The sequence below is a fragment of the Haematobia irritans genome, chromosome 4 (assembly GCF_050003625.1).
Source record: "Haematobia irritans isolate KBUSLIRL chromosome 4, ASM5000362v1, whole genome shotgun sequence".
NCBI lineage: Eukaryota > Metazoa > Arthropoda > Insecta > Diptera > Muscidae > Haematobia > Haematobia irritans.
In genome coordinates this window covers 188,505,840-188,533,411 of record NC_134400.1, presented here as the reverse complement: position 1 = coordinate 188,533,411, position 27,572 = coordinate 188,505,840, and the positions used below count along the sequence as shown (strand labels likewise).

General features: G+C 26.1%; 1 protein-coding gene across 1 annotated transcript in view; it reads right to left on the bottom strand.

Moving 5' to 3' along the window:
- The window catches only part of p130CAS (Serine_rich_CAS and FAT-like_CAS_C domain-containing protein p130CAS), a 137,851-nt gene that overhangs the window by 15,372 nt on the left and 94,907 nt on the right, over window positions 1-27,572 (bottom strand). The gene's annotated exons all lie outside the window — the stretch shown is intronic.

Genomic DNA, 27,572 nt, shown 5'->3' with positions numbered 1-27,572 from the left:
TTTGGTTGTTTAGAAAACAATCGACAAACCATGAAATTAGACAACCGTCTAAAACAGGCAAGCATTTGGTTTCATTATAAAACAAAAGGCCCAGTCCCTATAATAAAAATTGGAAATAGTCAAAGGATACATACGTGTGTGTGTGTGTAAATTTGATATTTAACACGGGTCAAACGTCAAAAACGTGCCTACATGCATTCCATCAAAATATGTAAAGGACTCTCTCTATGCCAAATTTTGAATGCCCCTATATTGTTTTTACTTATTTTGGTCGAAATATTTAATGAAATAAAGAACATCTGCAAAATTAGTTTACAAAACTCAGGTAGTCAGGAAATGTCATGAGTTTCTATTCATTTCATGCCAAAAGGTGTTAGCACGGTCATAAAAGAAAACCAATTTTCAAAAATTATGGTTTACTGTTGATATCAATATCCGGTAAATGACTCACTTCAGAGGCAAATAAAGGTTCTATGACAGCAGTTGTTGAGACAAAGACAAAAACAAAACTACAACTAATATTATTACGACACGGTTATTGTTATGGTCTTTGGTATAGAAAATTTTCAAAAAAATGAATTGGGCAATTATTACAAATTACTTTTGTTAGGCTCTTAATTTTGAAATTGTTATAGCATGGTGGAATGGCATAGGCAAAGGTATGAGGATAATGTCTTCAAAAATTTAATGAAATTTTATTTTTATAGAAAATGAACTGACCAGGTGTGTTTTGCTATATTAACCTCTTAGGCGTGTGGATAAATTTTAAAACAATACACAGAAAACTATAAGATAAAAATTTGTATAGAAATAAAATTTTGAAAAAAATTTTTAGAAATAAAATTTTGACAAAATTTTCTATAGAAATAAAATGTTGACAAAATTTTCTATAGAAATAAAATGTTGACAAAATTTTCTATAGAAATAACATTTTTACAAAATTTTCTATAGAAATAAAATTTTAACAAAATTTTCTATAGAAATAGAATTTTAACAACATTTTTTATAGATATAAAATTTCGACAAAAATTTTTATAGAAATAACATTTTGAGCAAAAATTTCTATAGAAATAAATTTGTGAGTAAAAATTTCTATAGATATAAATTTTTGAGCAAAAATTTCTATAGATATAAATTTTTGAGAAAATTTTCTATAGAAATAAAATTTTGAGCAAAAAATTCTATAGAAATAAAATTTTGAGCAAAAAATTCTATAGAAATAAATTTGTGAGCAAAAATTTCTATAGATATAAATTTTGACAAAATTTTCTATAGAAATTATATTTTGACAAAATTTTCTATAAAAATAAAATTTTGACAAAATTTTCTATAAAAATAAAATTTTGACAAAATTTTCTATAGAAGTAAGATTTTGACAAAATTTTTAATGGAAATAAAATTTTGACAAAGTTTTCTATAGAAATTAAATTTTGACAAAATTTGCCACAGAAATAAAATTTTAACAATATTTTCTATAGAAATACAATTTTGACAATATTTGCTATAGTCATAAAATTTTAACTAAAATGTCTATTGAAATAAAGTTTTGACACCATTTTTATAGACATAAAATTTTGACAAAGTTTTCTATAGAAATTAAATTTTGACAAAATTTTCTATAGAAATAAAATGTTAACAAAATTTACTACGGAAATAAACGTTTGACAAAATTTTTTATAGAAATAAAGTTTTGACCACATTTTATAGAAATAAAATTTTGATAAAATTTTCTATAGAAATACAATTTTGAAAAAATTTGTTACAGAAATAAAATTTTGACAAAATTTTATTCTATATAAAATTTTATTTCTATAGAAAATTTTGTCAATATTTTATTTCTACAGAAATAAAATTTTGTCAAAATTTTATTTCTGTAGCAAATTTTGTCAAAATTGTATTTCTATAGACTATTTTGTCAACATTTTATTTATACAGAAAATGTTGTCAAAAATGTATTTCTATAGAAAATTTTCTCTTATATTTTTCTGTGTATTGTTTTAAAATTTCTATAGAAAAGAGTTTCAAAATTTTATTTCTATAGGAATTTTTTTCAAAATTTTAAATATATAGAAAATATTGTCGAAATATAATTCTATAGAAAATTTTGTCAAAATTTAATTTCTATAGAAATTTTTTTCAAAATTTTATTTCTATAGAAAATTTGTCAAAATTTTATTACTATATAAAATTTTGTCAAAATTTTACTTCTATAAAAATTTTGTCAAAATTTTATTTCTATAAAAATTTTGTCAAAATTTTATTTCTATAAAAATTTTGTCAAAATTTTATTTCTATAGCAAATTTTGTCAAAATTTTATTTCTGTAGAAATAAAATATTGACAAAATTTTATTTCTGTAGAAATAAAATATTGACAAAATTTTCTATAGAAATAAAATTTCGACAATATTTTCAATATATTTAAAATTTTGAAAAAAAAATCCTATAGAAATAAAATTTTGAAACTATTTTCTATAGAAATTTTAAAACAATACATAGAAAAATATAAGCGAAAATTTTCTATAGAAATAAATTTTTGACAAAATTTTCTGTATAAATAAAATGTTGACAAAATTTTCTATAGAAATACAATTTTGACAAAATTTGCTACAGAAATTTTGACAAAATTTTATTTCTGTAGAAATAAAATATTGACAAAATTTTCTATAGAAATAAAACTTTGACAAAATTTTGTACAGTAATAAAATTTTGACAAAATTTTCTATAGAAATAAAATTTTGACAAAATTTTCTATACAAATAAAATTTTGACAAAATTTTATATAGTAATAAAATTTTGACAAATTTTCTATAGAAATAAAATTTTGAAAAAAATTTCTATAGAAATTAAATTTTGACAAAATTTTCTACAGAAATAAAATTGTGACAAAATGTTCTATAGATAAATTTTAAAAGAATACACAGAAAAATATAAGAGAAAATTTTCTATAGAAATAAAATGTTGACAAAATTTTCTATATAAATAAAATGTGGACAAAATTTTCTATAGAAATAAAGTTTTGATAACATTTTTATAGAATAAAAGTTTGACAAAATTTTCCATAACAAAAAAAAATGTTGGCAAAATTTTCTATAGAAATAAAATTTTGAGTAAAAATTTCTAAAGAAATAAATTTTTGAGCAAAAATTTCTATAAAAATAAAGTTTTGACCAAATTTTCTATAGAAGTAAGATTTTGACAAAATTTTTAATGGAAATAAAATTTTGACAAAGTTTTCTATAGAAATTAAATTTTGACAAAATTTTCTATATAAACAAAATTTTGACAAAATTTTCTATAGAAATTAAATTTTGACAAAATTTTCTACAGAAATAAAATTGTGACAAAATGTTCTATAGATAAATTTTAAAAGAATACACAGAAAAATATAAGAGAAAATTTTCTATAGAAATAAAATGTTGACAAAATTTTCTATATAAATAAAATGTGGACAAAATTTTCTATAGAAATAAAGTTTTGATAACATTTTTATAGAATAAAAGTTTGACAAAATTTTCTATAACAAAAAAAAAATGTTGACAAAATTTTCTATAGAAATAAAATTTGGAAAAAATTTTCTATAGAAATAAAATTTTGACAAAATTTTCTATAGAAATAAAATTTTGTCAAAATTTCTATAGAAATAAAATTTTGACAATGTTTTCTATAAAAATAAAATTTTGGTAGATTATTTTTGGCTCGAGTGGCAACAATGATTATGAACCGATAAGGACCAATTTTTGTGTGATTGGGGATCGGCTATATATAACTATAGACCGATATGGACCAATTTTAGCATGGTTATTATCGGCCTTATACTAACACCACGTTGCAAATTTCGACCGGATAGGATGAAGTTTGCTCATCCAAGAGGATGAAAAATAAAATTTTGACAAAATTTTTATAGAAATAAATTTTTGAGCAAAAATTTCTATAGAAATACATTTTTGACAACATTTTCTGTATAATAAAATTTTTAGCAAAAATTTGCATAAAAATAAAGTTTTGACCAAATTTTCTATAGAAATAAGATTTTGACAAAGTTTTTAATGGTAATAAAATTTTGACAAAGTTTTCTATAGAAATTAAATTTTGACAAAATTTTCTATAGAAATGCAATTTTGACAAAATCTGCTTCAGAAAAAAAATTTGACTAAATTGTCTATAGAAATAAAGTTTTGACACCATTTTTATAGAAATAAGATTTTGACAAAGTTTTCTATAGAAATTAAATCTTGACAAAATTTTCTATAGAAATAAAATTTTCTATAGAAATACAATTTTGACAAAATTTTCTATAGAAATACAATTTTGACAAAATTTGCTACAGAAATAACATTTTAACAATATTTTCTATAGAAATGCAATTTTGACAAGGTTTTCTATATAAAGTAAATTTTGACAAAATTTTCTATAGAAATAAACTGTTAACAAAATTTGCTACAGAAATAAAATTTTGACAAAATTTTCTATAGATATAAAGTTTTGACAATATTTTTATAGAAATAAAATTTTGACAACATTTTCTATATACATAAAATTTTGACAAAATTTTCTATAGAAATAAAATTTTGACAACATTTCCTATAGAAATAAAATTTAGACAAAATTTTCTATAAAATTGACGACAATTTTAATGGCACTAGAACTACAAAAGCAAATGGTAACTTTGTTATGTTATGTAATTAAAAAAAAAATCGAGATATTGGAGCAGATTCACTAAGCGTAATGTTCGAGTGTTACCTGTAACTAAAATGTAGTCCTGTCATCAATACATCATTATTTTATTACTGAACCGTTAGTTTTGTCTAAAATAACATACGTGACTTGGTTACTTACAATCCGATTTCCAATTTCCTATAGCCACTGTATCTGTTTCTTTCTATGTTTTCTTAACGCTCCATCCTAATTGTAGGAAAATATATAAAAGCTATTAAAACATATCAGTCACTGGTAATGCTATCCTAATTTATGTTTATCATAATTTTGGTTTAATCATTAAATTGTGAGGGAGTGTTTGTAATCAATGCATAAGCCATTTCCCCAAAATATAGGCCACAATAACTCTCAACCTTTGTGGGAAGAAATTTCTTCTTCGTTGGTGACCCAATTTATTCCCGTTTTATGAATTCTTTTCTTAAGGAGTTTTTTTTTATTTTCAGAAATCCATTCGATATCCTTAATAAAGTTACTATATATTATGCAGACATATTGTTTCTTTGGAATTTATGGTTCTTGTCCCTTTTCCCAATCTAATCGTATAAGCACTTTCATCGTTTATTATCCTTTCAAAGTTTTTTTTTTTTTTTGAGGAGTGGTGATAAAGATTTTTCAGATTTTCTTTTCGAATCGAGAAAAGGAAATTTTCATATGAAAGCGTTTCTATCCTAAATGAAATAAATGATTTATGGGATAGAGGAGTAAAAGTGAAGTTGTACATAATTCTGTTTCATTGTCTTTTTGTGGTGCTATGAATAAGGAGGAATTCATTATATAGAGTAAGCCAAAAGTAGTGATAATAATTTGTAAGAGATAATTTTTATAGGATGAATAAGGCGAATTCGACATAAATGGCAAAGAAGGCCGTTAGAAAATCTTCATTATATTAACGAAACTTGTCATTAATATTGAGTTAATGAAACAATTTCATAAATACAATGAAATTTATTCAGTAACGAAGTTTGTCATGCTATTAATGAACATGTTCATTATTTTAATGAAATAATTTCGTTATGTTAATGAAAAACTTTCGTTGAATCAATTTTTATACCCTCCACCATAGGATGGGGGTATATTAACTTTGTCATTCCGTTTGTAACACATCGAAATATTGCTCTAAGACCCCATAAAGTATATATATTCTGGGTCTTGGTGAAATTCTGAGTCGATCTGAGCATGTCCGTCCGTCCATCCGTCCGTCTGTTGAAATCACGCTAACTTCCGAACGAAACAAGCTATCGACTTGAAACTTGGCACAAGTAGTTGTTATTGATGTAGGTCGGATGGTATTGCAAATGGGCCATATCGGTCCACTTTTACGTATAGTCCCCATAAAAACGGACCCCCAAATTTGGCTTGCGATTGCTCTAAGAGAAGCAAATTTCATCCGATCCGGCTGAAATTTGGTACATGGTGTTAGTATATGGTCTCTAACAACCATGCAAAAATTGGTCCACATCGGTCCATAATACAATATTTGGTCAATATTAACTTGACGTATTTCTTTCAATTTTGCATTTAAAAAACCTGAACACCCCTTATTTTGAAGGTGTGTGTGTGTGTGTAGAATGTTGCTCCTATTTTGATTTTGGAATTCACTCTTCAGTTGTCAAAAAGCCGTCCAAGCAAAAAGAGCAGCGTATCAAAATTTTGCTCGCGCATCGCGAAAATCCGAGCTACTCGCACGCAAAGCTGGCAAAATCGCTAAATGTTGCCAAATCAACCGTGACAAATGTAATTAAAGTGGTTGGGGAACGTTTGTCGACAGCCAGGAAGTCTGGATCGGGGGGAAATCGAAAACCGGAAGCCGCTGAGACGACAAAGAGAGTGGCCGGTAGTTTCAAGCGAAACCCTAACCTCTCTCTCCGAGATGCCGCAAATAAGCTGGGTGTATCGTCTACAACCGTGCATCGAGCCAAAAAACGAGTCCGACTATCGACTTACAAGAAGGTAGTGACTCCAAATCGCGATGATAAACAAAATACGACGGCCAAAGCGCGATCCCGGAGGCTGTACACGACGATGCTGACGAAGTTTGACTGCGTGGTAATGGACGACGAAACCTACGTCAAAGCCGACTACAAGCAGCTTCCGGGACAGGAGTTTTATACGGCAAAAGGAAGGGGAAAGGTAGCAGATATTTTCAAGCACATAAAACTGTCAAAATTCGCAAAAAAATATCTGGTTTGGCAAGCCATCTGTACCTGTGGCTTGAAAAGCAGCATTTTCATAGCTTCCGGGACTGTCAACCAAGAAATTTACGTGAAAGAGTGTTTGAATAAACGTCTGCTGCCTTTCCTGAAGAAACACGTTGTTTTGGCCGGATTTGGCATCTTGCCATTACGGTAAAAAGGCCATGGAGTGGTACGCCGCCAACAACCAGTGTAGCCAATTTGGTGCTTTTAGCACCAAATTTAGTGTTTTTTGATGTCTAAAAAGCACTAAATTGTCTTTTTGGTGCCTTTTCAAAAAAGCACCAACTTGGTGCTTTCTGGCATTTTCATTTAGCGCTTTTGGTGCTTTTTTTTATTTTGAACAGTATTAAGTTTAATTGATACAAAAATTTTGATTAGACTTTCAAGAGCCGAAGAAACTCAAATTTATTGCCAAATATAGAATTTGATTGTTATGAAGTTGGTATTGATTATTTTTTAATTAATATTGTTATGTAGGGTATTCTGTAGGAAAGTCCAGCGATGAGTGTCGAATTTTTGAATTTGGTAAAGATGTCATTAAAAACGTTTGTATTAAATTCACAAAAGCACGCACAAATGAAATAAGCAATCGACTCTTTCCATATATTAATATTTTGAAAGTTGAAAAACTGATCAAAATGAATTGGACGAAAGCATTTAAACTGATCAAGGTGTATACTTGAATAGCGGTTCCTAATGGTGAGTACTAAGTTTGAGTTTTGCCGCTAAAGTGAAAACTATATCAGTAAAAATGGGCATAAAATTATGCATATTTGCTGCAAATTTTATTATAACTTGATGGGGAGTAGCCAAAAGCAAATTTTCACAAAGTTTGTATTCCTTAAAATGATTTATTAAAGGAAAGTTATTTTTTTTTTTCTTTTTAGTAGAGCATGTAATTTTCGATTTTGTTGTGGAAGGTGGTATGTTAGAATTTATAACATATTTTTGGTGCTTTTTGGCCTTGGGGAGTTGGCAACACTGCCAACAACGTGCAGGTGGTTCCCAAGGACAAGAACCCTCCCAACACGCCAGAGCTCCGCCCAATTGAGAAATACTGTGCTATTGTCAAGCGGAACCTAAAGAAGACCAAAAAAACTGCTAAGGACGAGCAGCAGTTCAAGGCAAACTGGCTTTCTGCGGCGAAGAAGGTGGACAAGGTGGCTGTACAAAATCTGATGGCAGGTGTCAAGCGTGAGGCCCGGCAATTCGGATTTGGAAAAGCGAAAGCCTAACTGAATATTTTTCCTGAATTTTATACTAATTGAACTTGCAAAAGAAATTTAATTTGATTTTTAAATAAACGATTTCACCGATTTACACGCGTTTCCCTTGACCAAATTTTGACCGTATCAAGAAAAAAATTCTGTTATTCTTATGTGTGTTTAAAAGCAACTTTGTTTTATAGTTAAAAACACATGCATATAAGCAAAAAATGGAGTTTTTGCTGAAAACTATTTTCTTTTATTCATATGTATGTTTAAAAGAAATTTTTATTTAAACAATAATACTCTATAAGAAAACGAAGCATATAAACCATGAATTTGTGTTTTTTTCAAATTTTTTTTTTATCCATTATCCGTTGAAAAATTTCCAGTCTAAAGAAAAGTTCCAAATCATATATCGACAAAAATTTTGCATTAATTAATTTTAAAATTCAATTAAGGACTAAAATTGTTCTTGAAAAAATATCGAATAAATTAATGTCAAATGTTATCAAGTTTTTGCTTTAGGTTTTTTTTTTTTAATTTTCATTGGAATTGAACATAATCTCATAATCTACGAAACATATGGAACATTTGGAAATAACTTGAAAAGTTCCATGCGAAAATGTTATGCTGAAATTGTATACTTGACATAGATTCTCTATAATTGAATATGAATCCGGAATTATTTTAATACGATGATTATGCAGAACTTGCAAATTTTCTATGGTGTCTGTTGTTGTTGTTGTTGTTGGTTTTCCATAAGCAAACACTACAGAGCATACATAAATGGCAAACATTTGAGATTATTGAGAGAATGAAAAAGAGTGTTACTTTTTTGGAGATTAAATTTAAGACGCACTCATACCAACACATACATTGTTATTTTATGCAATATGACTTAAATGCGAAATAGTTTTTTTTTGTTTACAATATCCTCCAGCCAAGTAAGCTTCAAATGCAATGTCTGCATTTTATTCTCAAGAGAGAGGTATTGTAAAACTTTGGGAAGAGATTTTTTGTTTGTATTTTGCCAACGGTTAAATTTGTTCAGCTTATTTGGGAGATTCAAACGATTGTGAACAGTGTTTCTGTTCCATAATCTCATGACGGTAAAAACTTCTTTAGAGTGTTTCTGAGGAGAAATGTGGGCTGATAGAAAGAGAAAAATGTATTAAAAAGATATTAAGTTAAATTTTAAATTTTTATTTAACCCGATTGCAGCAAAATTTAATATTTCAAAGGACCATTGTTGCTCCCCATGTACCTTGACCTACTGTTGGTAAATTTATGATCCAATATTTCACTGTTTTGGTTCAGATCCTCTCTCTACTCAGTGGACATGCTCGATTCGATTAAGGAAACTTAATGTCGTTAAACACTGTGCACAAGTTTTATTATTGGACCGTATGGTGTTTACCTTTTTCTTGCAAGTTTTTGCATTTCTGTATTTTTAAAGAAACTTAAGAGTCGAAATCACTATCCTTACCTTTTTGGTAAACAAAGTCCATACTAACGGACACAAAGTAATACAGGGGCGAAGGAAACAAGCCAACAAATTTAATGACATATTTTAGTCACCATCATACAAAATGATAAGATTGGTGTTTTTACTCTGATGATCGTGTCTTTTGTTCATTCCTCCAATAGACTGAAATAAGCAGAAAGCCAAAATTGTTTCTCTGATGTCGCACAAAAGATGATGCTGTTGACAGACGTATGACCAAACAAGAGATGCTGCTGATTTTTTATCACCGAGGACCCACCAGCAACAGTTACTTCTTTTACATTGTGGTTTTGGCCATTTTAGGTACAGTGAATTTATGGTGGATTTGCAACAAATTGAGTAACCAATACAAGACAGTGGATTTAACATTGAATTTGCAAAAAAAAAAAAAAAAATCACAACTATTATAACTTTGAGAATCTGGCAAAATTTTATTCAATTTCGTAGAGAAATTAAATTTTGACAAAATTTTCTATATAAATAAATGTTTACAAAAATTTCCAAAATTTTTTATTGAAATGAATTTTTGACAAAATTTTTTTATAAAAATAAAATTGTAATAAAAATTAAATTTTGATAAAATTTATTATAAGAATTAAATTTTGACAAAATTTGCTATAGCAAATAAATTTTGACAAAATTTGTTATAAAAATTAAATTTTGACAAAATTTTCTATATAAATAAATTTTTGAAAAAAATTTTTCAAATAAATGAAATTTTGATAAAATTTGTTATACAAATTAAATTTTTGAGAAGTTTTTCAGAGAAATAAAATTTTTGGCAAAAATGTTTTATAGCAACAAATGTGAAAAAATGTAAATTTTGACAAAATTTTCTATATAAATAAATGTTTAAAAAAATTTCCAAAATTTTTTATTGAAATGAATTTTTGACAAAATTTTTTTATAAAAATAAAATTGTAATAAAAATTAAATTTTGATAAAATTTGTTATAAGAATTAAATTTTGACAAAATTTGCTATAGAAATTAAATTGTGACAAAAATTTTTATATAAATAAATTTTGACAAAATTTTTTATATAAATAAATTTTTGAAAAAACTTTTTCAAATAAATGAAATTTTGATAAAATTTGTTATACAAATTAAAATTTTGAGATGTTTATCAGAGAAATAAAATTTTTGGCAAAAATGTTTTATAGCAACAAATGTGAAAAAATCGTTTTTAGAAAATTTTTTTTTCAATTGAAATTTTGACAATCTTTTTAACAAAAATAAAATTTTGAGAAAGTTTTCCATAGAAATGAAATTTTGAAAAGGATTCCTATAACAATAAAATTTTTGAAAATTTTGCTATATAAATCGTATTTTGACAATTTTTTTTTTGCGGAATTGACAAAAATTTCTATAGAAGTGAAATTTTGACAAAATTTCCTATGAATATTAAATTTTAAAAAACCTTCCAAATTTTTGTTTGTTGAAACGAATATTTCAAAAATGAAAACTTGATAAAGTTTTTTATTAAAATTTAATTTCACAAGTTTTTTGAGTAATAAAATTTTTTAATTTTTTTTTTTGCTTTTTATAGAAATCAAATTTGACAAAATTAAAACTAAAACGTTAACAATTTTTTTAATAAAAATTAAGTTTAAAAAAGTTTGATATAAAAATGAAAAGCAAGTTTTAGAAGTTTTTTTTTTCTACAACGGAAATATTGACAATCTTTTTAACAAAAATAAAATTTTGAGAAAACTTTCCATAGAAATGAAATTTTGAAAACAATACCTATAACAATAATTTTTTTGCAAATTTTGCTATATAAATCATATTTTGAGTTTTTTTTTTGCGAAATTGACAAAAATTTCTATAGAAGTGAAATTTTGACAAAATTTCCTATGAATATTAAATTTTAAAAACCTTCCAATTTTTTTTTGCTGAAACGAATATTTCACAAATTTTTTTTTTATGAAAAATGAAAACTTGATAGATTTTTATTAAAATTTAATTTCACAAGTTTTTTGAGTAATAAAATTTTTAAATTTTTTTTGTTTTTTATAGAAATCAAATTTGACAAAATTAAAAATAAAATGTTAACCATTTTTCCATAAAAATGAAGTTTAAAAAAGTTTGATATAAAAATGAAAAGCAAATTTTAGAAAATTGTCTATAGAAATAAAATTACGACAAAATTTCCTAAAGACATAAAACTTTGACAAAATTTTCTATAGAAATAAAATGTTGACAAAATTTCCTATAGAAATAAAATTTTGACAAAATTTTTTACAGAAATGAAAATTTTACAATATTTCCTATAGAAATAAAATTTTCACAAAATTTCTTATAGAAATAAAATTTTGACAAAATTTCCTATAGAAATAAAATTTTGACAAAATTTTCTATAGAAATAAAAATTTCACAAAATTTTCTATAAGAATAAAAATTTGACAAAATTTTCTATAGAAATAAATTTTTGACAAAATTTTCTATAGAAATAAAATTTTCATAAAATTTTCTATCGATATAAAATTTTGACAAAATTTTCTATTGAAAAAAAAATTGACAAAATATTCTATAGAAATAAAATTTTTACAATTTTTTCTATAAAAAAAGTTTTTTACAAAATTTCCTATAGAAATACAATTTTGACAACATTTTCTATAGAAATAAAATTTTCACAAAATTTTCTATAGAAATAAAATTTTGATAAAATTTTCTATAGAAATAAAATTTGGACAATATATTCTATAGAAATAAAATTTTCTATAGAAATTTTGACAAAATTTTCTATAGAAATAAAATTTTCATAAAATTTTCTATCGATATAAAATTTTGACAAAATTTTCTATCGAAATAAAATTTTGACAAAATTTTCTATCGAAATAAAATTTTCACAAAATTTTCTATAGAAATAAAATTTTCACAAAATTTTCTATTGAAAAAAAAAATTTGACAAAATATTCTGTAGAAATAAAATTTTTACAAATTTTTCTATAAAAAAAGTTTTTTACAAAATTTCCCATAGAAATACAATTTTGACAAAATTTTCACAAACTTTTCTATAGAAATAAAATTTTCACAAAATTTTCTATAGAAATAAAATTTTCTATTGAAAAATAAATTTGACCAAATATTCTATAGAAATTTCACAAAATTTCCTATAGAAATACAATTTTGAAAAAATTTTCTATAGAAATAAAATTTTCACAAAATTTTCTATCGAAATAAAATTTTGACAAAATTTTCTATAGAAATAAAATTTTGACAAAATATTCTATAGAAATAAATTTTTCACAAAATTTTCTATAGAAATAAAATTTTCTATTGAAAAAAAAAATTTGACAAAATATTCTATAAAAATAAAATTTTTACAAATTTTTCTATAAAAAAATTTTTTACAAAATTTCCTATAGAAATACAATTTTGACAACATTTTCTATAGAAATAAAATTTTCACAAATTTTTCTATAGAAATAAAATTTTCTATTGAAAAAAAAATTGACAAAATATTCTATAGAAATAAAATTTTTACAAAATTTTCTATAAAAAAAAATTCACAAAATTTCCTTAGAAATACAATTTTGACAAAATTTTCTATAGAAATAAAATTTTCACAAAATTTTCTATAGAAATAAAAATTTGACAAAATTTTCTATCGAAATAAAATTTTGATAAAATTTTCTATAGAAATAAAATTTTGATAAAATTTTCTATCGAAATGAAATTTTGGTAAAATTTTCTATAGAAATAAAATTTTTACAAAATATTCTACGGAAATAAAATTTTTAAAAAATTTTCGATGGAAATAAAATTTTCACAAAATTTGCTATAGAAATAAAAATCTGACAAAATTTTCTATAGAAATAAAATTTTGACAATATTTTCTATAGATATAAAATTTTGTCAAAATTTCTTATAGGAATAAAATTTTGGCAAATTTTTCTATAGAAATAAAATCTTCAAAAAATTTTCTATAGAAAAAATTTTTGAAAAAATTGTCTGTAGAAATAAAATAAATGTTGACAAAATTTCTTATAGAAATGCAATTTTGACAAATTTTTCTATAGAAATAAAGTATTGACAAAATATTACTTAGAAATAAAATTTTAATGAAATCTTCTATGGAAATACAATTTTCTATAGAAATAAAATTTTGACAAAATTTCCTATAGAAATGAAAAATTTTACAAAATTTCTTATAGAAATAAAATTTTGATAAAATTTCCTATAGAAATAAAATTTTGACAAAATTTTCTATCGAAATAAAATTTTGATAAAATCTTCTATCGAAATAAAATTTTGAAAAAAATCTATAGAAATAAAATGTTTACAAAATTTTCTATAGAATTTTTTTTTTTGTAAAATTTGTCTGTAGAATTGAAACTGTGGACTAAATTGTCTATAGAATTTTGACAAAATTTCTATAGAAATACAATTTTTTACATAATTTTCTATAGAATTACAATTTTGACAAAAAATTTTTTTTTGACAAAATTTTCTATAAATATAAAATTTTGTTGTTTTTTTATTTCAGCTTAAAACCATACATTGACTAAACTACAAGAGTAGCTTAACCAACAGAGGAAAAGAATGTTTGTCAAATTTATTTGGGCAAAGCCCTATAGACTGCAAGATGGTTGGATGGACGCACGTTTCGGAATTACCACATTCCTCATCAGCATCCTCTACTTGCAGCAAAACTATCAACCAATTATCAGAATAAATTCAGGCAGTTTATTAAACCCAACAAAAACCACACTGGAACCCTCCGAAAAAAGGTTTTACATTGATAGCCGGCTTATCCCGAAATAAATTCGAAACAAACATATCTCTTTTCCTATGCCACTGTCAAATCATCGATTTGAATTCACATGGCTGGGTTTATTTTGAGCGTGCCTCCTCTTCTTTTTCCATTTGTTTTGTTTTATTATTGTTGGTTTTGTTCTTTAAGCATTGTTGTTGTTTTTTTATTTCAGCTTAAAACCATACATTGACTAAACTACAAGAGTAGCTTAACCAACAGAGGAAAAGAATGTTTGTCAAATTTATTTGGGCAAAGCCCTATAGACTGCAAGATGGTTGGATGGACGCACGTTTCGGAATTACCACATTCCTCATCAGCATCCTCTACTTGCAGCAAAACTATCAACCAATTATCAGAATAAATTCAGGCAGTTTATTAAACCCAACAAAAACAATTTTGACAAAATTTCCCATAGAAATAAAATTTTGAGAAAATTTCCCATAGAAAAAAAATTTTGACAAAATTTCCCATAGAAATAACATTTTGACAAAATTTTCTATAGAAATAAAATTTTGATAAAATTTTCTATAGAAATGGAAATGAAATTGAAATTTTTGAATCTTTCCCACAGTTCATCAGTATCGATAGAAAAATATTTGCCCAAAACCACTTCAATTTCGATCTGCCAAATACCCAGACCATGGGAAGACTAAGCAACCAAAAATCATTGACCATATGTGGGCTCAAGGAATTGTTTGGGTAGCTTTAAAATGCAGACAGCTAACAGCCTACTGCCAACCTTGTTGAATGTAACCAAACATCTTTATGGTTGCAACAACCAAGAGGCAACTTGTTGCCCACAATCAGAGACCAATGTGTTTGCAACAATCAATGCCTGCCTGCTTGATTTCATGTGGTCCATAAAACAAATTGCAAATGCAATAAATGTCTTACGAGTTGTGATGTCTGGTGGTTTTTTGGCTTCTTGAATTTTTTGAATAAATTAAGAAAAAAATATTTTTTTTTGGAAATGATTCGATTTCAATTGAATGAATAGAACGTTTATTTCTTGTGGTGGGCTGAGGCGGTGTTTTATGTTTAACACAATTTACATTTCCGCTCTAAATTCTAAGAAGTGTCGTGTGTTGTCGCTGTTGTTTTTCCCATTTTTTTTTTGTTTATCTATCGGTGTCTGAGAGGCCTAGCTGCCACCACCACGCAGATAGTTTAGAACTTGCCTGTATGGTAATGCCTAAGTGTTGGTCTCTTAAACACGTTTCATTCATCCAGCCAGCCAGCCAGCCATTCATTCATGTAGATTGTGGCTACATTCGACTTATTAAAGAGGGTTCTACAGTGCTTATTTCATAGCTAAATAACCATTACAGTACAGCCGATATGGTGTTGTCGAGTGTAGGGATGTAAAGGTCGAAAATCGAATTTTCGATAAATCGACAAATTTTTGAGGTTTTGAAAATCCACTTTTTTATAACATTTCTTATAGAAATGCAATTTTCAGAAAATTTTTTATGGAAATGGAATTTTGACAAAATTTCCTATACAAATACATTTTGACAAAATTTCTTGTAAAAATTAAATTTTGAGAAAATTTTCTATACAAAAGAAATTTTGCCAAAAATTTTTTAGGACATGATATTTTGACAAAGTTTCCTACAGACATGAAATTTATATATATTTAAAGAAATAATATTTTGACAAAATTTATAACAGAAATAAAATTTTGACAAAATTTCCTATAGAAACGAAATTTTGATTAAATTTCTTATAAAAATGAAATTAATGAAATTTTGAAAAAATTTTCTAAAGAAATGAAATTTTGACAAATTTTCCTATAGAAATGAAATTTTGATAAAATTTCTTATAGAAATGAAATTGTGACAAAATTTCCTGTAGAAAGAAATTTTGACAAAATTTCCTATAGAAATGAAATTTTGACAAAATTTCTTATAGAAATGAAATTTTGACAAAATGTCCTACAGAAATTAAATTCTTACAAAATGTATTAAAGAAATGAAATTTTCTTAAAATTTCCTATAGAAATGAAATTTTGACAAAATGTTCTATATATAAGAAATTTTGCCAAAATTTTTATAGACATGGAATTTTGACAAAATTTCCTATAGAAATGAAATTTTGACCAAATTTGTTTTATACAAATTAAATTTTCATACAATTTTCTAAAAAAAAAAAAAAAACAAGTATATACGGCCGTAAGTTCGGCCAGGCCGAAGCTTATGTACCCTCCATCGTGGATTGCGTAGAAACTTCATCTAAACACTGCCATCAACAATGGAATTACTTAAGTTGCGGTAACGCTTGCCGATGGCAAGGTATCTTAAAACCTCCTAACACCATCTTCTAAATTGTATGTAAGTCCATACGTGGTATATATTAAATCAAAAAAGATCGATCCAATACGTACATAATTCAGTTTGACAAAGTAGACATAAAATTTTGACAAAATTTTCTACAGAAATAAAATTTTAACAAAATTTTCTATAGAAATATAATTTTCACAAAATTTTCTATAGAAACAAAATTTTGACAAAATATTCTATAGAAATAAAAATTTTGACAAAATATTCTATAGAAATAAAAATTTTGACAAAATATTCTATAGAAATAAAATCTTGGTAGATTATTTTTGGCTCGAGTGGCAACCGAATAAAATTTTAACAAAATTTTCTCTAGAAATAAAATTTTGACAAAATTTTCTAGAGAAATAAAATTTTGACAAAATTTTCTATAGAAATAAAATTTTGGTAGATTATTTTTGGCTCTAGTGGCAACCATGATTATGACCCGATATGGACCAAGTTTTTTGTGATTGGACCAATTTTGGTATGGTTGTTAGCGACCATGCCTAATTTGAACCGGATCGGATGAATTTTGCTCCTCCAAGAGGCTCCGGAGGTCAAATCTGGAGAATGTTTTATATGGGGGCTATATATAATTATGGACCGATATGGACCAATTCTGGCACGGTTGTTAAAGATCATATACTAACACCATGTTCCAAATTACAACCGGATTGGATGAAATTTGCTTCTCTTGGAGACTTCGCAAGCCAAATCTGGGGATCGGTTTATATGGGGGCTATATATAATTATGAACCGATGTGGACCAATTTTTGCATGGTTGTTAGAGACCATATACCAATACCATGTACCAAATTTCAGGCGGATCGGATGAAATTTGCTTCTCTTTGAGGCTCCGCAACCCAAATCTGGGGATCGGTTTATATGGGGGCCATATATAATTATGGACCGATGTGGACCAATTTTTGCACGGTTGGTAGAGACCATATACCAATACCATGTACCAAATTTCAGCCGGATCGGATGCAATTTGCTCCTCTTTGAGGCTTCGCAAGCCAAATCTGGAGATCGGTTTATATGGGGTCTATATATAATTATGGACCGATGTGGACCAATTTTTGCATGGTTGTTAGAGACTATATACCAACATCATGTACCAAATTTCAGCCGGATCGGATGAAATATGCTTCTGTTAGAGGCTCCACAAGCCAAATCTGAGGGTCACTTTATATGGGGGCTATACGTAAAAGTGGACCGATATGGCCCATTTTCAATACCATCTGACCTACATCGATAACAACTACTTGTGCCAAGTTTCAAGTCGATAGCTTGTTTCGTTCGGAAGTTAGCGTGATTTCAACAGACGGACGGACGGACATGCTTAGATCGACTCAGAATTTCACCACGACCCAGAATATATACACTTTATGGGGTCTTAGAGCAATATTTCGATGTGTTACAAACGGAATGACAAAGTTAATATACCCCCATCCTATGATGGAGGGTATAAAAAATCATTTTGATAAAATTTTCTATATAAAAGAAATTTTGCCAAAATTTTTTTATAGAAATGAAATTTTGACAAAATTTTCTATATAAAAAAAATTTTGCCAAAATTACCTATAGAAATAAAATGTTGAGAAAATTTTGTATAGAAATGAAATTGTGACAAAATGTCCTATAGAAATAAAATTTTGAAAAAAATTTCCTATTGAAATGAAATTGTGACAAAATGTCGTATAGAAATGAAATTTTGACAAAATTTCCTATTGAAATGAAATTTTGAGAAAATTTCATATAAAAATGATATTTTGAGAAAATTTCATATAGAAATAAAATTTTGATTAAATTTTAAATAGAAATGAAATTCTTACAAAATTTCCTACAGAAATGAAATTTTGACCAAATTTTCTAAAATTTTTTGCCAAAATTTTTATAGACATGGAATTTTGACAAAATTTCCTATAGAAATGAAATGTTTACCAATTTTTTTAATACAAATGAAATTTTGATACAATTTTCTAAAAGAAAAAATACAATTTGATAAAATTTTCAATATAAAAGAAATTTTGCCAAAATATTTTATAGAAATGATATTTTGACAAAATTATCTATATAAAAGAAATTTTGCAAAAATTACGTATAGAAATAAAATTTTGACAACATTTCCTATAGAAAGAAAATTTTGACAAAATTTCCTATAGAATGAAAATGTAGACAAACTTGTTGATAAAAAGGAAATTTTGAAAAAAATTATAGCAATTAAATTTTTATAATTTTAAATAGAAATGAAATTTAAATAAATTTCGAGATTAAATTTTGACAAAAGTTATATAAAACCTTTTCTAGAACCAGAGCCATAGATGGCAATTAATTTTTAACAAAATTTAAAAATTGAATTTTATAGATTAAAAAAAATCGACATCGAGTTTCCCATTTTTTTTTTTTTTTTGATAAAGAATGGATTAGCCGACAAGTTGATTTTCGAATGTTGTATCACTCTATTTGTGCTATGAATTTGGCATCCCTAATTATGCATTATTGTAAATATTGAATAGGCTCCACTCATATGAGTACATGATACGGTGTAGAGATATTATGTGGTTGGTCTGTCCTTTTATTCATTCATTCATTAAATTCCCATTCATAAAACCTAATCGACTATAGATGATCGTCAAATAAGCAGGCAATCAACCTACCCACCATGCATCTCGCCACCAACTTCGCCAATCACCATCGGACCACATTTTTATATTCAATTCACGTTTATCATTAGATCATAGATTTGCGAGCTTAAGTATTTCTCGTAGGATTTATTAGTAGAGTATCAAAATAATTTTTATGTAATTCATTTATTTTTGTTGTTGTTGTTGTTCGTTATGTTTTATCAAGAATTATTATCGTTAAGCAGAAAATAAAACTTAAAAAATCTATGTAGGTGTTCCTTGGTCGAGTTTTCGTTGTGTTAACTCTATGCGTGCTTAAAAATGCATTCAAATAATTTATTGTAAATGACATAGATATTTTTTTGTGATTCCATTAAAAAACGAAAAAAAAACTATTTTTCAAATAATGAAGAAAAAAATATTATCGTATTATATAACCGAAGTTTTTGCTGTGTGCTTAAAATGAATGTGGGCATGTTTTTTGTTTTTTGCAATCACTTTTATTTCCAAGAATTTATTGTAACACAAACTTCATGTCTGGCTAGGGCCTACAAGTGCAGCAGAGTTTTTTGTTTTTCAATAAAAAAAAAAAAACACTCAAAGAAAAACAAAAAAATAATTTTTATTAACATATTTTTTTTTAAATCCTCTCTAAAGATATAAAATTTCTTAAATAAACTTTCATATTGAGAATATTTTTAAATTATTTATGAAAAACGAGATTGATTGAAGCAAAAAAAATGAATGGCAAAAAATAAATAAAAACAATAATGAAATAATTTTTTTGAAAAGTTTTTTTCAATAAAAAACACTAACAATTTTATTCCAAAGTTTTCTGGTCCCCTTTCATTTATTAGTTTAGTTGTGTATAATAATTTAAATTTATTACAATTTTTATACCCTCCACCATAGGATGGGGGGTATATTAACTTTGTCATTCCGTTTGCAACGCATCGAAATATTGCTCTAAGACCCCATAAAGTATATATATTCAGGGTCGTGGTGAAATTCTGAGTTGATCTAAGCATATCCGCCCGCCCGTCCGTTCGTTTGTTGAAATCACGCTAACTTCCGAACGAAACAAGCTATCGACTTGAAACTTGGCACAAGTAGTTGTTATTGACGTAGGTCGGATGGTATTGCAAATGGGTCCACTTTTACGTATAGCCCCCATATAAACGGACACCCCAGATTTGACTTGCGGAGCCTATAAGAGTAGCATATTTCATACGATCTGGCTGAAATTTGGTATATGGTGTAAGTATATGGTCTCTAAACACCATGCAAAAATTGGTCCATATCGGTCTATAATTATATATAGCTCCCATATAAACCGATCCCCAGATTTGGTTTTCGGACCCTCTAAGAGAAGCAAATTTCATCCGATCCGGCTGAAATTTGATACATGATATTAGTATATGGTATTTAACAACCATGCAAGGATTGGTCCATATCGGTCCATAACTATATATAAACCCCATATAAACCGATCGCCAGATTTGTTCTCCGGAGCCTCTTAGAGGAGCAAAATTCATCCGATCCGGTTGAAATTTGGAACGTGGTGTTAGTATGTGGCCGCTAATAACCATGCCAAATTTGGTCCATATCGCTCTATAGTTATATATAGCTGATCCCCAATCACACAAAAATTGGTCCATATCGGTTCATAATCATGGTTGCCACTCGAGCCAAAAATAATCTACCAACATTTTATTTCTATAGAAAATTTTGTCAAAATTTTATTTCTATAAAAAATTTTGTCCAAATTTTATTTCTATTGAAAATTTTGTCAACATTTTATTTCTATAGAAAATTTTGTCAAAATTTTATTTCTATAAAAAATTTGGTCAAAATTTTATTTCTATTGAAAATTTTGTCAAAATTTTATTTCTATAGAAAATTTTGTCAAAATGTTATCCCTTTAGAAAATTTTGTCAAACTTTATTTCTATAGAAAATTTTGGAAAAATTTTATTTCTATAGAAAATGTTGTCAAAACTTTAATTCTATAGAGAATGTTGTCAACATTTTAATTCTATTGAAAATTATGTCAAAATTTTATTTCTATAGAAACTTTTGTCAAAATGTTATTTCGATAGAAAATTTTGTCATATTTTATTTCTATAGTAAATGTTGTCAAAATTTTAATACTATAGAGAATGTTGTCAAAATTTTAATTCTATTGAAAATTTTGTCAAAATTTTATTTCTATGGAAATTTTTGTCAAAATTTTATTTCTATAGAAAATTTTGACAAAATTTTATTTCTATAGAAAATTTTGTCAAAATTTTATTTCTATGGAAATTTTTGTCAAAATTTTATTTCTATAGAAAATTTTGACAAAATTTTATTTCATAGAAAATTTTGACAAAATTTTATTTCATAGAAAATTTTTTCAAAATGTTATTTCTATAGAAAATTTTGTCAAACATTATTTGTATAGAAAATTTTGGCAACATTTTATTTCTATAGAAAATTTTTGGCAAAATTTTATTTCTATAATTATATATAGTCCCCATATAAACCGTTCTCAAAATATGATCTCCGGAGTCTCTTGGAGAAGCAAAATTCATCCGATCCGGTTGAATTTTGCAACGTGGTGTTAGTATGTGGCCGCTAATAACCATGCCAAATTTGGTCCATATCGCTCTATAGTTATATATAGCTGATCCCCAATCACACAAAAATTGGTCCATATCGGTTCATAATCATGGTTGCCACTCGAGCCAACAATAATATACCAACATTTTATTTCTATAGAAAATGTTGGCAAAATTTTATTTCCATAGAAAATGTTGTCAAAATTTTAATTCTATTGAAAATTTTGTCAAAATTTTATTTCTATAGAAAATTGTGTCAAAATTTTATTTCTATAGAAAATGTTGTCAAAATTTCAATTCTACTGAAAATTTTAACAAAATTTTATTTCTAAAGAAAATTTTGTCCAAATTTTATTTCTATAGAAAATTTTATCAAAATTTTATTTCGATAGAAAATTTTGTCAAATTTTTAGAAAATTTTGTGAAAATTTTATTTCCATTTTATTTCCTATTGAAAATTTTGTTAAAATTTTAATTCTATTGGAAATTTTGTTAAAATTTTAATTCTATTGAAAATTTTGTTAAAATTTTATTTCTATAGAAAATTTTGACAAAATGTTATTTCTATATAAAATTTTGTCAAACTTTATTTCTATAGAAAATGTTGTCAAAATTTTAATTCTATAGAAAATGTTGTCAACATTTTAATTCTATAGAAAATGTTGTCAACATTTTAATTCTTTAGAGAATGTTGCCAAAATTTTAATTCTATTGAAAAATTTGTCAAAATTTTATTTCTATGGAAAATTTTGTCAACATTTTATTTGTATAGAAAATTTTGACAAAATTGTATATCTATAGAAAATTTTGTCAAAATTTTATTTCTATAGAAAATGTTGTCAAAATTTTAATTCTATAGAAAATTTTGTCAAAATTTTATTTCTATAGAAAATTTTGTCCAAATTTTAATTCTTTAGAATTAAAATTTTAACAAAATTTTCAATAGAAATAAAATTTTGTCAAAATTTTATTTCTATAGAAAATTTTGTCAGAATGTTATTTCTGTAGAAAATTTTGTCAAAATTTTATTTCTATTGAAAATTTTGTTAAAATTTTAATTCTATTGGAAATTTTGTTAAAATTTTAATTCTATTGAAAATTTTGTTAAAATTTTATTTCTATAGAAAATTTTGACAAAATGTTATTTCTATATAAAATTTTGTCAAACTTTATTTCTATAGAAAATTTTGGCAAAATTTTATTTCTATAGAAAATGTTGTCAAAATTTTAATTCTATAGAAAATGTTGTCAAAATTTTAATTCTTTAGAGAATGTTGCCAAAATTTTAATTCTATTGAAAAATTTGTCAAAATTTTATTTCTATGGAAAATTTTGTCAAAATTTTATTTGTATAGAAAATTTTGACAAAATTGTATATCTATAGAAAATTTTGTCAAAATTTTATTTCTATAGAAAATGTTGTCAAAATTTTAATTCTATAGAAAATTTTGTCAAAATTTTATTTCTATAGAAAATTTTGACAAAATTTTATTTCTATAGAAAATGTTGCCAAAATTTTAATTCTATTGAAAATTTTGTCAAAATTTTATTTCTATAGAAAATTTTGTCAGAATGTTATATCTGTAGAAAATTTTGTCAAAATTTTATTTCTATAGAAAATTTTGTCAATCTTTATTTCTATAGAAAATTTTGGCAAAAATTTATTTCTATAGAAAATGTTAGTTCTTTAGAAAATTTTGTCAAAATTTTATTTCTATAGAGAATGTTGTCAACATTTTATTTCTATAGAAAATGTTGTCAAAATTTTAATTCTATAGAAAATGTTGTCAAAATCTTAATTCTATTGAAAATTGTTTCAAAATTTTATTTCTATAGAAAATGTTGTCAAAATTTTAATTCTATAGAAAATGTTGTCAAAATTGTAATTCTTTAGAGAATGTTGCCAAAATTTTAATTCTATTGAAAAATTTGTCAAAATTTTATTTTTATGGAAAATTTTGTCAAAATTTTATTTCTATAGAAAATTTTGACAAAATTTTATTTCTATACAAAATTTTTCCAAAATGTTATTTCTATAGAAAATTTTGTCAAACTTTATTTCTATAGAAAATGTTGTCAAAATTTTAATTCTATAGAGAATGTTGTCAAAATTTTAATTCTGTTGAAAATTTTGTCAAAATTTTATTTCTATAGAAAATGGTGTCAAAAGTTTAATTCTATTGAAAATTTTGTCAAAATGTTATTTCTACAGAAAATTTTGGCAAAATTTTATTTCTATAGAAAATGTTGTCAAAATTTAAATTCTTATGAAAATTTTGTCAAAATTTTATTTCTATACAAAATTTTTTCAAAATGTTATTCCTATAGAAAATTTTGTCAAACTTTATTTCTATAGAAAATTTTGGCAAATTTTTATTTCTAAGAAAATTTTGTGAAAATTTTATTTCTATAGAAAATTTTGTAAAAATTTTATTTCCATAGAATATTTTGTCAAAATTTTAATTCTATTGAAAATTTTATTAAAATTTTATTTCTACAGAAAATTTTGTGAAAATTTTATTTCCATAGAATATTTTGTCCAAATTTTACTTCTGTAGAAAATTTTGTCCAAATTTTGCTTCTATAGAAAAATGTTGTCAAAATTTTATTTCTATAGCAACTTTTATCAAAATTTTATTTCTATACAAAATTTTGTCGAACTTATACGTATTTAATCGGCATTTTTTAGTTTAATATATACTACGTATGGACTACCTTGCAATTTAGAAGACGGTGTTAGGAAGTATTAAGATGCCTTGCCATCGGCAAGAGTTACCGCAACCCAAGTAATTCGATTGTGGATGACAGTCTTCAGTAGAAGTTTCTATGCAATCCATGGTGGAGGGTACATAAGCTTCAGCCTGGCCGAACTTACGGCCGTATATACTGGTTTAAGTTGATGGGCTATTATTAAAACCAAAAACAACAAAAATAATTAATTGCATTGTTTTTGTTTTTTGAAATGTGTGTCAAACAATTTCCAAGATTTTTTGTTTTTTGCTCTTATCTTTTTGTCATTATTGTATGCAACTTTGTAGTTTCTTTGTTTTGAGATTTTATACAAATGGCCTCACAGGCGTCACTTATATCTGCAATTTATTTATGAGCTAAAGGCTAGAAAAGTGCATACGAAAGATAAAGAAATAATGTGGAAGCCCGTGATTTCAAAGAAATTTTCAAGTACAAGAAGTAGGGGAAAATATTAATAATACGCAGAGGCGGCTATATGATATCCCTACACCAAATCTGCAATCCTCTTTTTCGCTTAAAAAACTTAGTAACTTATAAAACTCGCTTATAAAAATAGTAACTTTTAATTTATTGACAAATTGTATTGGTTTAAAAAAAAATTGGTTCTGAATCAATTAGAAAGCTATTTCACCCCACGTTGGGCGCCACATTAAAGTTATATGAATGGGTCACTTTTATATCTGTTTAAAAGGAGCAAATTGGAAAAACTTGCAATTGAGTACTCAGTAGTGTGAGTATTTACAGGCTGAGGCGGCTAAATGATACCCGTACACCAATCCCCTATACAATCCTCTTTTCGCTGACAAACTGTAGATTTAGAAAAATTTTAACTTTTATGTTATCGAGGAATCATATAGAAAAAGTTTGTTAAAAAAAAACTTTTGTTCTGAATTAATTAGACAGCTATTTCACCGCACGTTGGGCGCTACATTAAAGATATGTGAATGTGTCACTTTTATGATTTTTTAAACAAACGAGAATGGAAAAAATTGCAATTTAGTACTGAGTAGTATATTTCACACCACGTTGGGCGCCATATTTAAACTAGCCGTATGACGAATAAATATGATAATAAGATACTAACATTTCCTTGTGGATATATGGAAAAAATTGCATATAGTAAAATTGTAATTGTCAAAGGTAGTCATTATGCACTGATTATTAATTTTTTCGCACCACACATTGGACGCCACATCTGAGCTAGCTAACTAAGTTAAACTATTATGTTCGAAAGAGTCTATAAGTATCAGTATTAGCGTACCCAGCTAAACAAAAATTGGAAGTTGTTCTAAAGGCACAATTTTAAAAGCACATCCAAAAATGTCCTCCCAATTTTTTTTTATTTTAAATCCGTTCTGGAAAAATAGCGAGTTTTTGAAAATATTTGACATCAATCGTTAGAATGCATTAAAAATCAAAGAATAAAAATTATTTATTTGCCAAAATATTATAAAATTTCTTTTATTCACATCTAAAATACTTAATTCACATCACAACGTGATGCAAAGCCAATGCAACCGTTGTTGAAATGGTGGACATCCCTCCTATGACCAGACCATGTTAAATTCATTGCTTCTGCGCCAATTTTGCACTACATTCGGATCTAAAAAAAATAAATAATAAAATTCACGACGATTTGTTTCCTGGGCTATTTCATACCATGTTAAGCGCCACTTTTAAATCACACGAATGGTATATAGATTATGCGATGTGAGTAATAACTTCAAGGCTAGATCACTATGCTCTGGTAACAAATATGTCATCCATTGCTCAATAGCCTATTTCACTCTACGTTGGGCGCCACATAGTCAATAATAGCAAAAACTTGACTTTCATCTTTTAATATTCTAGTTTACGCTACGTTGGGCGCCACTTTTCCTTGTCCATTTTTAAGAAGTGTCCTCTTTTCAGAGTGAGCAGTTTCACTTTTTCTTGAATGCTGTGTTGATAAAGTGATAGTGACATGGAGAGGTTTCTCTGTATATGGAACTTAAGGATTAACAACATTATCACAATGGACTGAATAGTTTAAGTGAGCCTGAATCTTAATCGGGCTGCCACTTTAACCTAAGGATTAACAACAAACCAAGATTATTATTGCTCTGGTTAAAAAAGTTATTAAGAATTGCTAAGTAGTCTATTTTACGCTACGTTGGGCGCCATATAGGGAATATGTAGCAGAATGAATTTTATTTTCAACACATACAAAAAAATTCGTTCTTTCAGAAACGAAATTAATTTGTATGTGCATTTCTAAACCTATGTCACGTCACGTTGGCCGCCAAGATAAATGATATGCAAATATATATGAAGATATTGTGCTCATAATGCTTCTCTCAAAAATGTGTCCCTCTGTACACACCAAGAAATAATTCTTTCCTTCGAAACGAAATTCTGGACCAACGTCTTCAATTTTTGGGAATTATTTAATTTTTGTTTTTGGGGCTATATATCATTGGGACCTTAATTCGTGGATAGATTAAGTCCTAAGTCCTATGAGATTAAGTGCAATGAACTCACAATAAAAAATTAACTACCTCAAAATGGAAAACCGAGGAATTTCATTGTAAGATTGTAATAGAAACATGATGTCATTGCACGTTGGGCGCCAAATTTGTAAATCAAACATGTATAAATATAAAGAAAAATCCAAGGACCAACTAATTAACATACACTATATTGTGGCAAAAAAAAATTTCCATTCATTACTCAATAGCGTAGCTTACTTTGCGTTGGGCGCCACTTTTAAATTAGATATGTGGTGTTTTGCAACTGATTCTTGTTTATTACTTACAAGCCATTTGCACTCAACGTAGAGGACCGCATGTTTAAATGTCCGGAAGGTGGGTAAAACCGAAAAATTTCATGACGTCACCACGTTGGGCGCCAAATT